The sequence below is a fragment of the Diceros bicornis genome, chromosome 37 (genome assembly GCF_020826845.1).
Source record: "Diceros bicornis minor isolate mBicDic1 chromosome 37, mDicBic1.mat.cur, whole genome shotgun sequence".
NCBI classification, from domain to species: domain Eukaryota; kingdom Metazoa; phylum Chordata; class Mammalia; order Perissodactyla; family Rhinocerotidae; genus Diceros; species Diceros bicornis.
In genome coordinates this window covers 30513515-30532181 of record NC_080776.1, presented here as the reverse complement: position 1 = coordinate 30532181, position 18667 = coordinate 30513515, and the positions used below count along the sequence as shown (strand labels likewise).

At 41.2% G+C, this 18667-nt stretch overlaps 1 long non-coding RNA gene across 3 annotated transcripts in view; it reads right to left on the bottom strand.

Annotated features, from left to right (window-relative positions):
• LOC131399217 (uncharacterized) overlaps positions 1-18667 on the bottom strand; it is a 258978-nt gene that overhangs the window by 9306 nt on the left and 231005 nt on the right. The window lies entirely within an intron of this gene.

Sequence of the window (18667 nt, the reverse complement as noted above, 5' to 3'; positions counted from 1 at the left end):
AATATAAAAATATGTCCTAAAATGCATATGGACCCTCAAGGGACCCTGAATAGCCAAAACAATCTAGAAGAAGAAGAACAAAGTTAGAGAACTCATACTTCCTGATTTCAAAACTTACTACAAAGTAATCAAAACAGTGTGGTACTGGCATAAATACACACAATATACTAATGAAATAGTATAGAGAGCCCAGAAATAAACCTTTGCTTATACAGTCAAATGATTTTTGACAAGGGTGCAAAGACCATTCATTGGAGAAAGGATAAGTTTTTCAACAAATGGTGCTGGGAAAACTGGATACCCACATGCAAAAGAATGAGGTTGGATGCTTACCTTACACCATATACAAAAATTAAGTCAAAATAGATCAAAGATGTAAATGTTAGAGTTGAAGCTATAAAATCCTTAGAAGAAAACACAGGGTAAAAGCTGTGTGTCATTGAGTCCAAATGCCATTGCCAACAATGATTTCTTTAATATGACACTAAAGACATAAGCAACAAAAAAATAACAAATTGGACTTCATCAAAATGCAAAAGTTTTCTGTATCACAAGATACTATCAACAAAGTAAAAAGGCCACCCACAGAATGGTTGAGAATATTTGCAAATCACATATCGGATAAGGGCTTAATATCTAGAATATATAAAGAACTCTCACAACTCAACAATTAAAAAAACACCCAATTTAAACATGCACAAAGGACTCGAATAGACATTTCTCCAAACAAGATAAAAAATGGCCAGTACACACATGAAAAGATGCTCAACATCACTAAGAATCAGGAAAATGCAAAATAAAACCACAATGAGATACATCTTCATACCCATTAGGATAGTTACTATCACAAAATCAGAAAATAACATGTTGGCAAGAATGTTGAGAAATTGGAACCCTTGTGCTCTGATGGTGAGAATATAAAACTGTGGAAAACAGTATGGTAGTTCCTTCAAAAATTAAAAATAGAATTACCATATCATCTAGCATTTCCACTTATGGGTTCTGAAATAATAGAAAATATATTTATTGGTCTCTGCCTCTAGTTCCTGGCACAGAGCTCCTAAAACCCTTGTAATTTCCTAAATGATAAGAGCACTAGGAGCATCTCTTGTTCTAATATTTGTCTTTGACTCCATCCCTGACACAGAGCTCCTAAAACCCTTGTAATTTCCTAAGTGATAAGAACACTAGGAGAATCTTTTGTTCTATTGAGGCAACTCTGGGTGGGCTCCTGGATGGCTCCTGGATGGGGGCTGGTCACCAGACAGACCAAGCCCTGATTAGAAGCTTGGAATATTTAGCCCTACTCCTTATCCTCCAGACAGGGGAGAGGGGCTGGAAACTGAGTTAATAATTGATCATGCCTACATGAGGGAGCCTCAGTAAAAATCCCAATAGAAGGAGGTTCAGAGAGCTTCCAGGTTGCCAATGACAAGGAGTGACTGGAGAGTGGTGCACCTGGAGATGGCATAAAAGCTCTGTGCTCTTTCTCACATACCTTTCCCTATGCGCCACTTCCATCAGGCTGTTCTTGAGTTATATCCTTGTATAATAAACTGGTGATCTAGTAAATGTTTCTCTGAGTTTTGTGAGCCACTCTAGCAAATTAATCAAACCCAAGGAGGAGGTTGTGGGAAGCTCTGGTTTACAGCCAGTCAGTCAGAAGTACAGGAAACAACCTGGGCTTCTAACTAGCATATGAAGTTGAAGTGAGGTTGGGTGGGTGTGCAGTCTTATAGGACTGAGCCCTCAACCTGTGGAATCGGATGTATCTCTGTGTTGACAGCATCAAATTGAGTTGAATTATCTGACGACCAGCTGACATTCCAAGAATTGCTTGTTGGAGGTCTGGGGAACCCTCCCACATGGGAGAAAATGAATCTCAGAACACCATTTATGGGTATACACCCTAAAGAACTGAATGCAGAGGTAAAAAGACATATACATACACCCCTGTCATTAACAGTGTTATTCAAAATAGCCAGAAGCTGGAAGCAAGCCAAGTGTCCATCAACGGATGAATTGACAAAAAAAATGTGCTGGATACACACAGTGGAATACCATTCACCCTTAAAAAGGAAGGAATTCTGACACATGCTATGGCATGGATCAACCTTAAAGACTTTATGCTAAGTGAAATAAAGCCAGCCACAAAAGTAAAATAGTGTATGATTCTACTCATATAAGGTACTTAGAGTAGTCAAATTCATAGGAATAGAAAGGAAAATGGTGGTTCCCAGGGGCAAGAGGGAGAGACAACAGGGAGTTGTTGCTTAATGTGCACAGAGTTTCACTGCAAGGTAAAAATAGTTCTGTGGATGGTTGGAGGTTATAGCTACACAATAATGTGAATGTACTGAATGTCACTGAACTGTACACTTAAAAATGGTTAAAATGGTCAATTTTATGTTATGCATATTTTATGACCATTTAAAAAAATTAATTATTTCCAACAAATAAACAAACACTAGCTACATGCAATAGCATAGATAACTATCACAATCATAATGCGGCATAAAAGAAATTATATTCAAAAGGCAATATATTTTATAATTCAATTTATATAAAATCCAAAAAAGACAAGGTCTGGCTTCCAGTAATGGTGGAGTAGCTTGTTGAACTAACACTCTCACAGATAACAATGATAAAATCTGCATAAAATATTATATATATTTATAGAGAATCATTTATCTATATGTAATATACATATAATAAATGTGTATGTGTGTGTATGTATAAATCTCTTCCAAAGCAAGCAGAACTGAGACAGCGTCTTCCCTTAAGTGATGGGAATTGCACCAGGAGATATTTGCAAGCTTGAGTCTTTTGCCTCAAAGCATTCCAAAATCTGTACATGGCCCAGACAGGGGAAAAACTACAGTCTTACTTGTAATGCTACAGGACATATTTTGGGGCTGGCAGAGTAGCTGGAAAGTTAGGGGAGAAATTCTGGAAGGGAGGGACACACAAAGAGGAAAATCTCAAAATATGTATGAATGTCTCCCCCCAACACACACCAAATTGGCAGATCTTTGAACAACACACATGCACGGTAGGCCCCAGAGGGCCTTGTGTAAACAACAGTTGGAAGATGAAAGACCTGAATGAGGATTTCAGCTATGCTCACTGTAAAGGAGACAGGATTGGAGTTTCAGTCCAGCCAAGTTAACTCTCTGCTAGAAAAACAACAACACTCTTCAAAGGAATACAATAGAATCCAGAGTCTCTATAACTATCATTCATGGTTTCCAGTACACAATTTTGAAAAATCATGAGATTTGAAGAAATAGGAAAATGTAATCCATATATGAGCAAAAGCAGGCAGTAGAAGCTATCCTCAAGGTGTTGCAATTAGCAAACAAGGATAAGAGAGTAACTATTATAAAGATGATCATGGTGGTAAAGAAAAATATTCTCATAATGAATGAACAGATGTTGAAACTCAGCAGAGAAATGGAAATTACAAAAAAGTACCAAATAAGAAGATGAAATAAAAAAATACTTTTGAGTTTACCGGTAGATGAGAAACAGTAGAAGAAACATGAAGATAGAGCAATAGAAATTATCTAGCCTGAAGAAAAGAATGTAAAAATTTTGAAGAAAAATGAAGAGAGCCTTACAACCTGTGAGATGATTGAGTCTCCAGCAGAGGGGAGAGACAGAAAAATTAAATGAGGCAGAAAGGTAAATCAATAAGTAATAGCATAACTTTCAAAATTTGGTGGAAAATCTAAAATTTTAGATCCAAGAAAGTCAGGAAACCCACAAAATAAAACACAAATTAAAACCATACCTAGGCACGTGATAGTCAAGCTGCTAAAATCCAAAGATAAAGGAAAATCTTGAAAGCAGTCAAGGAACTACATATATACATGGGAAGACATTACATACAGGGAGAAATAATGTGAATGATGGATGATACATTATCAAACACAAAAGAGACAAATCAATAACAAAATGACATCCTTCAAGTGCAAAATGAAAACCCAAAAGTCAACACAGGATTCTATATTTAGCAGAACTCACTTTCATAAAGGAAGCAGAAGCCACAATAAGAGACCGCACACATATTAGATAGCTAGAATAAAAAATCAAATTGCAAATACCAAGTGCTGGTGCGGACTAGGAGCAACTAGAACTAGGAATGCAACATGATAGTTGCATTTGGAAAACAGTTTAGCAGGTTCTTATAAAGTTAAACATACATTTATTATATGACTCAGATATCCCCCTCCTAGGTATTTACTGAAACAAATTAAAAACTAATGTTTAAACAAAAACCTTTGTGTGAATCTTTATAGCCATTTTATTCATAATTGCCAAAAGCTGGAAATAAACTAAGTGTCCTTCATCAGGTGAGTCGAGAAAGAAGCTGTGGTGCATCGGGACATTAGAATAGTACTTGGCAATAAAAAGGATAAACTCTTGATTCACACAACAACATGGATGAATCTTGGAGGCATTTCTCTAAGTGAAGGAAGCCAGATGCAAAAGGCTATATGGTATATGATTCCATTTACATGACTTTCTAGAAAAGGCAGAATTACAGAGATGGAAAGTGATCAGTGGTTGCCAAGGGATGGAGTGGGGGAAGCGGTTGACTACAAAGAGACAGTATGAGAGAATTTTGGGGGTGAAAAAAACAGCTCTGTATGGTACTGTAGAGATGGATACACGACCATAAAGTTGTCAAAACCCGTAGAACTGTACACCGCAAAGAGTGAATTTTACTCTGCAAATTTTAAAAATCAATCAGGATGCTGGGGAACTCAGATGGAATGCAGCAACAAATGAATCTCACTGTATTACAAGCACCTGACATAACCACACAGAAGGGGTGGGGGTGAAAGGTCCTGACCTAAGTAACTTTGGAAGACAGTGCTTTGACGGGATACTGTAAATCTAAAGTACTGGACAAAAACACTGTACACTAGGTGATAAATGTGTTTCTCATAAGGGTATGGATTAGCAATTCTGAAACTAGTTGACACATTAGTAAATATATTGTAGATAACTGGAGTTAAGTTTCTCACTGTTGGTAAAAGAAGTTACATATAAACAAAAGGAGAATGCTAGAATAAAATCTGTGGTGCTGGATTGGAGTTGGAAGTATCAGTATAAATCCATGTCTCTTTTAATATCTCTATCCAGATAGATAGTTAGATTGATAGATAGATGGATAGATCAACAGATAGATGTGTATACCTGAGTTTATATTCATACATACATTTCCAAGCTCTGCTGAGTGGGTCTAGAAGCAGTTACACTCTAGTATCAATGAGCACACCTAGCTCCCAGATCTGCATTTATATCATTCTCCAATAAAAAGAAGCAGGTTTTCTTGGAGAAGTGGCTAATTCTAGGGCTGGAGATGGAAAATACAAGATGAACCTGGAACACCTTGTAATGCCAGAAAGTAGGAAAGTGCTTTAAAAAAAACACAGAAAATGATGAGATGTGTCAAAAGGAATCAATCTGAAAGACTTCCCAATGGCTCAAGCTGGAAAATTGTGAGCAACAAAATAAATAATGGTAGCATTGGATTATTACCCAGAGAACAAAATAAATATCCATGAGTCTATACTGATATGAAATAGATTAAATAAGAAAGGAAGAAAGAAAGAGAAAAAAAAAAAAGAATGAGAGAAAGAGAGAAAGAGAGGAAGAAGGAAGGGAGAAGTAGGGGGGGAATCTTCCTCACAGAATTCCAAATAAAAACGTGGCTGGATAGCATGAAATAGAAAATTGCCACTAGAACACCACAGTAATAATTACTGTGAGCAAGACTGACTGAAGAATGCAAAAACTGTGGGTGAAACTTAAAGAAGAAACAGTACATTTGCAGAGCCTCAAAGCATCTCCCTCCAAATACTTAAATTTTTTCTCTTAATTTCTTTAAAAGACCTATGACTATTTAAAGCAAAAATTATAACATTGTATTGTGGGATTTACAACATGGGTAGATGTAAAATTTATGACAACAATAACATAATGGACAGACATAGGTAAATGGAACTGTTCTGTAGCAAGGCTTCCATATTTTACATTGATTAAACTGGTGCACTATTAAGTCTAGGTAGGCAGTGATATGTTAAAGATGCATATTGTAATCTGGACCAACCACTAAAAAATGCAAAGGTGTGTCACTTAAATGCTAATAAAGGAATTAAGAAGCAAAAAAAAGGGTTTGTACAAGAATGTTCACAGGAGATGACCTGCAAGACGAGCGCACTGTAGGGCAACCACAGAGCAGAACGCCCTCAGCCATGCCAAGGAGCAAACGCTGACACACACATGCTGGGTGAGTCTCATCAACCTCGTGTTGAGGGAGGCAAGCTGGACAGAAAACAAAACACTTGGGATGATTTCAGCCAAGATGAGCCTATGATGAAAAAACCAGAGCAGTGGTTGCCTCGGGGGAAAGAAAAAATTGCCTGGGAAGGAACAGGAAGGAGTTTTCTGGGGGTGATGGAACTATTCTATTCTTAAAGGGGTGAAGGTTATATGGGCATGTTTATTTGCCAAAACTGTACAGTTGAGAGTTGTGTCTTTCAGTGTGCGTACATCTTACACCCCCCACACACAAAGGACTAAAAGAATAATAAAGTGAGGTGGGAATGGGATGGAATGTGGATGAAACAAAATTGGCTGACAGTTAGTAGTTGTTGAAGCTGGGTGACGGGCCTACTATGCTATTTTGTTTATTTTGTATATTGTTTAAATTGTTCTGTAATAAAAAACTCGTATAAGAAGACAAACTCGATATACAGTGTTTGCTGGTAAGATATCGCTTACCTTTTGGGAGGAAGGAGGGAGAAATGGATTGTTGGCGCTGGAATGAAGCTGGTGCTAGTTCTTGGTCACACAAGTGTGCTCGCTTTGTAATAATTCTTTGAGGTTTACATGGATGATTTCTGCATATATTTCTGTACTCATGTTATACATCAATAAACATTTTAAATCCTTCATATTTGCACAAAGATCCTAACTCAATATCTCAGAATAACAGCAATGTTTTGTTTTAAAGTGGAACACGTTCACTCATAACATCATCAGATGGATTTATTAATGCCCTCATCCTTGCGTGTCCCCCTGGGTCTTTCCATTTTTGCCTCAATTTGGCAAGTGGCATGGCTTTGAGTTTTTATGATGGGTATGGGCCCTTCAGGTGGGCGAGGTCCAAGGGAAAGATCTCTGCAGCGACCTTGACCACGGGAACCAGAGGGAGGATCATGGCAACCTGGAGGGATGGAGGGGATGATAGGACAGGTGGCCTTGTAAAGGCAAATTCCAGAATCCCAGGCACCCAATATTTCCATTTTAGATATAGAATTTACCCTTCAAATACTGGCCAGGAAGTTTCCAGGAGGGCTGCAAGCATCCTCAGCAATAGCCAGGCTGGTGAGCCCCACCCCTACCTGAGTGCTGGCCTCAAGGGATGTAGCCCAACCACACTGCGCATACTCTGGGGGGTGGGCAGGGCATAGAGAGTGGTCATGGTATAGAGAAGAGGCGGAATAGAGAGTGGGGTGGAGAAGCAGAGGGATGGGGACCAGGGGCGGGGGGACAAGGTAGGAGTTGGGGCCCCTAGCTGTGTATGCTGGGAGCTTTTGTCTCTTAAACGCTCCCAGCTGGGAGCTTGCAGGACCGCAGGACTACAAATCCCAGGAGGCTGTGAGCATGGGGCGGTGCCTAACCCTGGGGGGAGGAACAGGGCTGTGTGCGCTTGGCCGAGGGACACACCGCCCTTGACTCAGGACTCTGGTCCTGCACCCGCTGCACGTGGACTGAATCCCAGAGGGATGCGACGGGACTAGCGGGACCAGGGAGTTAGGAGGATGTGGCGGCTGCATGGGCAGCCAAGGGCCTGCAGCGTGCAACTGGTTTTGTCCAAAATAGAAGTCGGACTCGTGCCTCTTCCACACCGCCTTCCTCCGTTGTTTGATTCCTCCTCCCACCTGCGTGCCTGTGGGTCTTTCCACAGCCCCCTACCAAGTCCAGGGCCAGGTGCTTCTCTAAAATGCTTATGGGAACTGGTTTGACATCCCAGAAACTTTCCACTTTGCCTGCTGCCCTCTGCCTTCTCCAGCCAAAGTGCCATCCTTTCATCAGCTTTTGAGAGAGATTCCCCCTTGTGGCTGGTCTTGCAAGTACAACTTAAGAGCTTTGCTGGGTGGTAACACTGGCTCTTTCTTGCCTTTTTCACAGGTGTGGAAGTTAAGGCATCTGTGAGGTTAATCACTGGTTTCCCCAGGATCCGCTAAGAGCAGAGGAGAACAACCCAATTCCCAGGCAAGTATCTAGTAGGCCATTTTCACCAACGCATTCCAGGGCAGTGGCCTCCAAAGCAGCAACCTTAAGACGAGAATAGCTTAATCATTTTGCCCTTTAGATTGATCACCTAATCTCAGCTCAGGCCTGAGTGGCCAGTCTCTCAGGGACACGAATGGCGACTCTGATCACTCAGGAAGAGACTAGTCATCCAGCTTTGGGAGAGGGATGTTCAAGGTAGACAGCACTTGGGCAGCATTTGAAACCCGTCACCTTTAACATCTCTGCTTTGGATTCTGGCAAGGTTCCCACATAAACATGCCTAGGGATAGTCAGAGGTACCATATTCTTTAAAAATTGATTAGAGTTGTGAAAGGAACAGAGCATAAAATATCTTGCTTATTTGCAAAAGATAAAATGCAAGCAAGACCTTCCTGTTAATTTTTTTCTGCTCATTCTCTTAGCTGTACTGTATGTTTGAATGCAGAAACAAAAAACTTGAATTGCCAAATTCTCTTTTCCTGAGATTGGTAAATTAACTTAAATGTCTTATTGAAACCTGTGGAGGAATGGTTAGCAGCTTTCATGATTTATGTCGTCCCTAAAAATCTGGGCGTTGATCTACATGAAAAAAACTCCCTGTTTATATTACACATCCCAATAGGTTACATTTCCGATTCCTGAATGTGGGATATTATCAAAACAACTGAAAAACCTGGTCATGGAAACTGGACCCTGTCACTTTGTCAAGAATTTGCCTCTTTATGAATTAATGACACATGAATTCTTTAACAGTTTTGTAAAGAAAGAATGAGAGTGTGTAGTGTCTCTGAATGTGGTAAGATAGGGAAGTCTTGTTAGACCACATCCTAGGGTTCTTCTCTCGTGTTCAATAGGCCCAGGTGATAGTCCGTGTAGTCAGGTGCAGCGCCGCTCCCCCAGCCCCCAGTGTTCCATCCTACTCTGGCCTGTGCCCTCTTCAGGGGGTTCTGATGACACTGGTCCACAAGTGTTGGAAGGAGACATTGTAACATGAGAATATTCATCATCTTAAAACAAGGATTAATGGAGAGGAAAGTCTCAGGGTGTGTGTGCTCTGATGCACTGCTGTTGGGGTATGGCCGCAGTGACCACTGTGCTCCCAGCAGTCCCCACAATAGCAGTCTCAGGCGTTTGATCTCCTGGCGCAACCACAGCAGCTGTTGACAGAGCTGGGAACTCATCGTGGTTCAGTGTCTTCCATCAGATTTTGTCGCTCTGACCCTCCTCTGCTTGCCCCATTCCCACGCCTATCCGCTGTGTTGATTGCTTTGTAGTTGTTTCCTAGGAGCCACTGTGTGTAACTCTATTTCACAGTGTCTTTAGGGACCCACTCTCACTACACAAGTCACTGTACAACAGCCCCTTATCCTGGTGTAGCCCATGTTTATCCTCTCCAGTGGAGCTGTGAAGAACCCTGCTTAGTCGGAGCTCCTCTCATTCTCATGCTGCTGGGGCTGCTTACGAAGCTGGGCATCTCATCTTTGGTCATCAACATTATTCTTTTCATCGATTTTCTGAAGTCAGAGACGACTTTGTTAATAATGTGACACTGATTCTAACAGACACTTTTATGTATCTTCCCCAACAGCTCTGTGAAGTAGGCCTGTGATCCCCATTTTACAGGGGGGGGACACTGAGGCTCAGAGAGGTTGAGTAGCTTCCTTCACTTCACACAGTTTCTTGGTACATTTTGAGTCTCCACCTGGAACTCCGCCTCTCAGGTGTGTGCACTTAGCTGGTGTTCCACTTTGTGCCTCTCTGCCAGCCTCTCCAAAGGCACACGCCCCATCCTGAGTCCATTTTCTGCTTGATGGCAGTCACCCTGCACAAACCGGCCCCATGCAGGGAGTGGATTAGTCGGGCATGGTCCTCCAGCTTACCCTGGGGAGGTTCTAGGTTTCTTGGGAGAGCTGGAGCAGTGGAAGATACTGACCATCACTCACCTGGAAGGTTTGTTATGTAGAAATACTCCACTGACTTTTTGCAGGTGTCATGTCTTCTTTGTCTTCATTGCTTCTCTGGGCTTTCTCTTACAGTCCGTGCTGTGCAGTAACATACAGTACAGAGACTGGGGAACATAATGTTGTTGCCCTGCACCAAACGGTCACATTACTCATTTTTCTAATTATGAAAGAGTTACATGCTGTAAAAAAAGTGAAATTACCCAGATCTGTGTAGAGCAAAGTGAAACCTCCCCCATCCATCCCTTTCCCTGCAAACTCACTCCCCTACTCAGAAGGAACTATTGTTAAGAGTTTGCAGCTTATTCTTCTGGGCATTTCCTATGAATTTATAAATACACATAAAGTTTTTTTAACATAAATGACATAACTACATCATTTTGCAATTTGTTGTTTCCCAAACCATATATCATAGATGTCTCTCCTTATCAGTGCTCGCCACTCTAACTTAGTTTTTTAGAAGTTTTAGAGGTACTCCAAAGAACAGGAATACCATGATCTGTTTATCTCTTCTTTGATAGAGATGGGATTATGTCCAGTTTCACTATTATACATAATGCTACAGTAAGATCCTTGCATGGAGTTTATTACACTGCTATTCAACTGCTCAATTTTCCTTGTTTCCTCTTGGTCAGAGACTATGATATATTTTTAACAATTTTATGGGAATTATTATTGTTATTATTATTATTATTTTTTGTGTGTGAGGAAGATCAGCCCTGAGGTAACATCCATGCCAATCCTCCTCTTTTTGCTGAGAAAGACTGGCTCTGAGTTAACATCTGTTGCCAATCCTTCTCCTTTTTTTCCCCCAAAGCCCCAGTAAATAGTTGTACGTCATAGATGCACATCCTTCTAGTTGCTGTATGTGGGATGTGGCTTCAGCATGGCCGGAGAAGCGACGTGTTAGTGCATGCCGGATCTGAACCCGGGCCACCAGTAGCAGAACACTTAACCACTAAGCCACGGAGCCAGCCCTATGGGAATTATTTTATAGGGAATTTAATTTTATCACTGAATAAAGACATTTATGGGGAAACTGGACTTTAAGGTCATCCATCTCAGTATTCTGGAGAAAAATCATGAAACTTAGAAGGTATGAGGCTTGCTCCATCACAATCTAACAAGTCATGTTAACAATTTAAAGTTGAATGTTTGAATAGCCACTACTCTCTCTGTTCAGAGGAAGAATGACTTTTTCTTGTCTAGAAAACATCTGACTCCAGGGGCTCTCAGTTGTGCTTCAGAGAGGGTAAGATATTGGTGTTGTATCTGTTTCTCTTCAGCTGTAGGCTGCATCTTCTAAAGATCATAGAATTGAACATGGTCCAATAAATGTATATGATTTGGGTCAAAAATTCAAAGTAATGAACCCAAGATAGGAATCCATAACTTTGGTTCTTAATAAAGAATTTCCTTTGATATCCTCAAGTCTCTGTGATTACTGTGTATACATGAATGAAGTATCCCTCTGTCCATTTCTTAAGTTGTTTCCATTGACTTTATGGATTTATCCTCTAATCCAGATTCTAAGTGTGAAAGAACATCTTGGTCCTTCAAATAAAAGAAGCCATTGAAATTTGATTTTCTTTTAGCTCGCCATCCTACAAGTTTGAGGAATAAATTATCATGTAATGGTACAATGATTCTGAAATCTAATTTTTAATTAGAGGGGTGTAAGGTATGAATGAATGGTGGTTCATCCCCATGGTCAAGGGTATTGTACACGTGGACGTGTAAACAAGATTCAGGAAGCTGCTTCAGCCCTGTGACATCCCTGAGAACCACAGTGCAGGAGGATCTAGGCACACAGCCATCTGCCTAGATCTCCTGGGTTACATGTAGATCCAGGGGTCTTGAGAGTGGTGTCAGAGCAGCTAGCTTTTATCTATTTCTCCCCTTCCTTCTCTCCAGCTTATCTCAAACAGTCCTGACTATCATATTTTAAAGACCAATTATAGTTATTTACATGAGCTGCTTGTTCATTACTGCAGAGTAATAATCAGGCATACCATTAAATATCATTTAATCTACCTAATTAAATTTGTTGTACCTTTTGATTGATTAGAACACTAAAGTTAATTCAGAGTTTGATATTCACCAAATGTGTTAATCTGCTTACAACTGCCATGTGCCTCATTCCTCTTAGAAGTGTATCTTTGGCCCATCACAAGATTTTAATGAATCAAATCATCATAAATTAAGATAATGTACTGTCTTTTGGATGATCGGGAGGCATATGGGTCCATTTTGGAAATATGCCCATCTGTCTTTGCTCCCCATGGGAAGTTTCTGGTCACTAGGTCTCCAGGTGGCTTGCACAAGCCCTAGGTCTATAAAGCTTGGTGCCTCTCCTTCTAATTGAGGTAGAAATAAAAGAGGTCAGAGAGACTTATTAAAGTTTTGGTTGTATGAAGTCTTCAATGAAGACCATCCATGCATATTGTTCTGGATAGCTCTCTGTTCCTAAGACTACTAGCTACTTTAAGGGCTTGTCTGGAACTGTCAATGGTCTGATATTTTACCTTACCTGCAAACGAATAAGTTAGCTACCATGGTCTTACAGATGCTGGCAAAAGATACGAGACCCATGGGTCAGAGACACAGGACTTAATGACACAGCAATGGCAGTGGCCAGAGTATCAACATTTGCGCTGGTTCACTAAATCCCACTTCCTGCAGGATGATACACAGTGGGTCAGGAGACATGCAGAGGGTTGCAAGAACTCAGAGCTTAAGGAACTCAAATCTTCAATAAGAGGCAGGAAATCTGCTGACCTTTGGTTTGGGGAAGGGTGTTATTTTTATTATACTGGGGAGTAAGCAAGCCTGCCTTTTGCTCCAGAGGAGGCCACTATTTCTATCTTCCAAGGTTGTCAGCTCTACACACATTCTTGAAAAGATAACCTGGTTTTACTGGCTTTCAAAGGTAAGCTTGAATGAGACTTCATCATCATTCCGTTCTTCTGTTACCTTTATTGAGATTGTCCAAATATGCTTTTTTCTCTGTAAAGTTCACTAACTTTATTCATACATAAGGGTTGCTTTTGGTTTTATTTATTAAGTTAAAATTTTCTTATTAGAGCAAATGAGGAAACTATTATGGGTTGGATCTGAAGGTATGCTTTTCCAGGAAAAATGTGAAAGAAGATCGGTGCTCACAGAACTTTGCCACAAGGAGTTGATATCAACTTAAATGATTTTGATTTGAATAGTGTTTTGTACAACTTTCTTCCATCTTACTTCATCCTCTCTGCTTCCTGTAACTCTCATATGGGAATGAGGCAGTTTCAGGGATTCACTGAACTCATTTACAATATTAAAATGGTTTTTTCTGTTTTTTTTTTTTTTTTATTGAGGTAAAGTTAACATACAACATTAAATTAGTTTCAGCGGTACAACACAATAATTCAGTGTTTGTATAAATGTTGAAATGATCACCACAATAAGTCCAGTTAACATATGTCCCCATACATAGTTACAAATTTTTTTCTCTTGTGATGAGGACACGGCGTACTTCAAGGTGCAGAAGAATCAATGATGATGTCATACTTTTCCATATACAACTTGATGAATTTGGACATAAGTATACACCCTTGAGACTGTCACCACCATCAAGGCCACAAACATATCCATCACCTCCCAAAGTTTTCTCTCACCTCCTTTATTACTATTATTGTGTAGTAAGAACTCTTAGTATCTACACTATTAGCAAATGTGATGTACGCAATACAGTCTCGTTAGCTGTAAGCACTATGCCATATCCTAGATCTCCAGAACTTATTTATCTTGATTACTGAAACTCTGTATCCTTTGATCATCAGCTCCCCATTTCTCCATCCCCTTAACCCCTGGCAACCACCATTCTAACCTCTGCTTGTATAAGTTTGACTATTTAAGATTCCACATATAAATGAGTATTTGCCTTTGTCTGTCTGCCTTATTTCACTTAGCATAACGTCTTCTAGGTCCATCCATGTTGTCAAAAATGGCAGGAACTCCTTCTTTTTTCAAGGTTGACTAATATTCCATTTCTTTATCCATTCATCCGTCAGTGACATTTAGGTTACTTCCATATCTTGGCTATCGTGAATTAGCTACAATGAACATTAGAGTGCAGGTATTTCTTTGAGACCCTGAGTTCAATCCTGTGGGCATATACCAGAAGTGGGATTGCTGGATCATATGCTAGTTTTCATTTTTGGAGTAAGCTCCATACTGTTTTCCATAATGGTTTTACTAGTTTACATTCCCACAAGGGTTCCTTTTCTCCACATTCTCAAAAACATTTGCCATCTTTAGTTTTTTTGATAATCGCAGTCTTAACAGGTGTGAAGTGATAGCTCATTGTGGTTTTGATTTGCATTCCCTGATGATTAGTGATGCTGAACACCTTTTCATACACCTGTTGGCCACTTGTATGTCTTCATTAGGAAAAGTCTACTCTGGTCCTTTGCCCATTTTTTAAATTGATTTATCGTCTTGTTATTGAGCCAACACGAAAAAAGAGAACAAGATTTCCAGGCATTATGGATGCTTCCCAGTTGATACAGATGGTTTTGTATTTACAGTGGTACCAAAAGATCATGTTTCATGCTTTTTCTTCAGCTTGTTATAAGACCAGCAGTAGCTGCGGCATGGCAGATAATTGGGATCTTCTGGGTTTGGAGGTTTACAACATAAATGAGTGGTAAGGAATTTTTTATTATTCCAAGGAAATTATTGAGATCATAGTCCGTGGAATTCAGGATTGATAGGTGTAGGAGGAAATTAAGGTGAGGATCGGTGATCTGGCACTACTTCTGATCATGAGGCACAGGTATCTACTGTATGAGTGTTTGAATAAAAATATTAGAGATCAGGAATTTGTGGTGGGTGAATATGTTTTCTGAATTATTTACTTTTGAACATAACCATTTGGATTATGTGAACATCTGGGATATGGGAGTAAGTCGTTAACAGGGGGTGGTTGATAATATCACTATTGATTTAACTTCTATGAACACCAAGTGGTCAATGGATTAAGCAAATGAGTAATCAGAAAACACAGAAATGGTAGGATTTGGGATTTAGTAAAGGACTGGGGACCGACTGTCCTGAGAGAGAGTGCCAGGACTTATGAGGTTGAGAGTGACAAGGACAAGAAAAGAATAGAAACACACTCAAACAAGGAGGGGGTGTTAACAGGATGGGGGAGGAGAAATGATCTGGAGTAGCCTTGAGTTTTGACCTTGAGCTTTCTGTTCTTGATGCAAATCTGCCTGATGACATCCCGGGACACAGGTCAGATCTATTCCCAGAGGATAGAGGGAGGGTGGAAGTACAAAACAGCCAGGATAATTGTCCTAAAAAGGCAGGCTTCCTTTATCATTTGTCTCAATTTCATGATTTACTTTTGTAGGGTAAGAGGAAAAGAAGGATGATAGCCACGTCTTCACAGAGGAAGCAGCATAACTGTGGGATCCAGTCCAAACCAAAGCCTGGTTTAAACATCTCCATCCCTATAAAGATGTCCAGTGACATATTCAAGAGGCTGGGTACTAGAATTCCATCCCATCCTGGCAATGAAGGGTCTCTGGGAGGACACCTTGGACCAGCCCCACCAGGTCTGCTGGCCAGAGAGACTGCAAGGACTCCAGGCCTGCAGCAATGCAGGACAACTGGTAACTCCTTTCAAGCTTGCCAAAGGGTTGCAAAACCTAGCACCTAGTCACACAGGTGAATCCCTGCCAGGTGTGCTCGCAGGTGGTCTGCACTCCAGGTCCCATGCCCACTCCTGCCGGTCTTCAGATTTGGCAGGGATGATTCCAGGAGCTGATCTGGGCATTCCACAGCTCCACTGCCAACAATTTCTGGCGACTGAGGAAGGTATCAGGAAGGAGGAAAGGGCAGTGAAGAGCACAGGAGAGAGACTGGTGATAGCACTGATGGCGGACAGACTTGCTAGTGAGGCAGAGAAAGTGAGGGGCCAAGAAGGCCGTCTTGACAGCAGATGAAATGGAGCAGGCACCTCAGTGAGGTCTCTTGGCAGCATCCCAAATGTTTTTGTGCTTTGAGCTCTTGAAACTTTGAAATATAACAATACGTTTCTTTTATTAAACTCTGCTGCGTGAAATAGAAAATATAGACAGTGGTTTCTTTCTGAGGTGAGAGGTTGAGTTGCAGGTGAGGAGAGAAAGATCTTCCTTTTTCATGCTGTTCTCTCATTTTCCTTTACTATGTACTTTATTTATTTGTACTTTCAAGTCAGCAGCGAGTTATCAACGTCACAGGATGATTCAGTTTTTCCCCATACAGTCACAGTAAAACCTACTTAAAGTGGATTATTCTTTTTGTGTAATATTCCAATAGATTCCAAAATATTATTTCCAAAGCACTTCGATGTCTATGTTCTCAAATTAGATATTTACTTCTAGGTCTCCATTTTTGTGTTCCTTCTTGCATGCTACTTCAGAGTTGCATCTAAGGAAATACCAGATTTCCCTCAGTTTTTTAGATCCATATGTGTTGGAAATTTGATTCATGAAGATGGACATGGCAGCTGGGGGATTATGCTATTATCAAGAGACCATTTTTCGGCATCAGTAATCTGACAAGAACTCACTGCTTGTTGAGATTTAATTGACTATTTGAGGAATCAAGCTTTCACTATTGGTACTTCTCTTTCTCTTTGGAGGGGAAGTATTGCCTTCATAGTCTTTCCATTACCAAACCACTTTCCTGGGTGGCTGTGCCCTGTCAGGAAGGGCCTGGGATGCCGGGAACCAGGATTCATCCTCAGCTTCTGCCTGTCCTGAGAAGGCTTCCCTGGCAGAGTCCAGCCTGTGTGTCTGGGTGACACTTGCAGCCATCAGAAAGGAGGCGATAACTCACAAGTGCCAAGCGATTCATCTGGCTCTTGTCTTACAGGGTGTTTCCAAGGGATGAGGTTCAAAATGCCACTTGGTAACCCCTTGAAAGCTCCTGGTCACGGGGTGGGTTCTCGGTGTGAGGTCAGAGCAGTGTCTATTCACCACCAGATGGGAAGCATTTCAGTATTTTAATTGCTAAGTCTGTGTTCATGCACGACCATGGATCATCTGTTCCGTGGCATTTCCTGCTGGACCACCCCACACCCCTGTCATGCCTCATCTTTCAAAGCTCCAAACAGGGTTCACAACCCATCAGGTGGTTGTAATGTAACCACAGCGCAAGACAGGGGAAAAAAACACAACCACCCAAGGGTGACACACTTTAATGGTTCGGGCCAAATTGCCCCATTTGGACAAGTTGGCAACATCAACACTGAGTATGTAAACTGGAGGACTGTCTAAGACCATGGACCTCAGAATGACACGGCCTCAGATGTCACCTGGACAGCAAGGGACAGTGTGGGGTCACTCACTGGTCAGGATTATGGTCCCTTATCCTGGTAAAGCAGAGCTCACCCGGGATCCATCAGGCCAAGCCAGGGAGGAGGCTGGGAGCCTTCTAGGGAATTTCTGCCCTAAAGTGAATGGCATAAGGAAGGCAGTTGTGCTGGAAATCCTGGTTCACAGAGAGCGGTCGGTCGTGTTTATGGAATGAGGCCCAGTGGTAGACTTAAAGCTGCGTCACAGATCTTTCCCATTGGATACAAAACAGCAGGAAACAGATTTCACAGTCCTGGACATGGACCCCAGCAGGATTCAATTCTAGGTCAGTGGTGAACATGGAGGCACTAGAGGGGTATCAGGAGGGAAAGTCCTGTCTGCCTTTAGTCCATTTGCAAATCACCTTTGCGGGCCTTGTCCTCTCCACATGCATGTTTTGATCTTTTTACATTGTTTTCCCCACTTACAGCTGATGCAATTCCAGAGATTGAACTAGAAAACTACAAGTTCCTAAAATTTGGTCAAAAGAAACCTCAACAGGAGAAGCAGAAAACATTCCTTCTTCCTCCAGAATGTAGAAAGGCACCCCCTGCCTATGGCACGACCTGGTCCTGGGTAGTGCTGTTTTAAAGACATCCACATTTCAGTGGTTGTTGCTTTGCCTGTGAAAGTACCATTAACCTTTAAATCCCAGGAGAACGGGCCGGGGACCGTGTCCGCCCCTGGAGCGGCTGAATGATACTGAAATGAACTTGTTCTCGGAGTTAGGGGGAATTGGGAGTGATGTCACTAGCCAAAAAGGGGGCTGGCCTTTCTCCCTTCTCCAACATACAATAAGTTGATGACTCAGAAGAGTTCTTTTTTTTTTTTTATAATTTTATTTATTTATTTTTTTCCCCCAAAGCCCCAGTAGATAGTTGTATGTCATAGTTGCATATCCTTCTAGTTGCTGTATGTGGGACGTGGCCTCAGCATGGCCGGAGAAGCGGTGCATCGGTGTGCGCCCGGGATCCGAACCCAGGCCGGCAGCAGCGGAGCGTG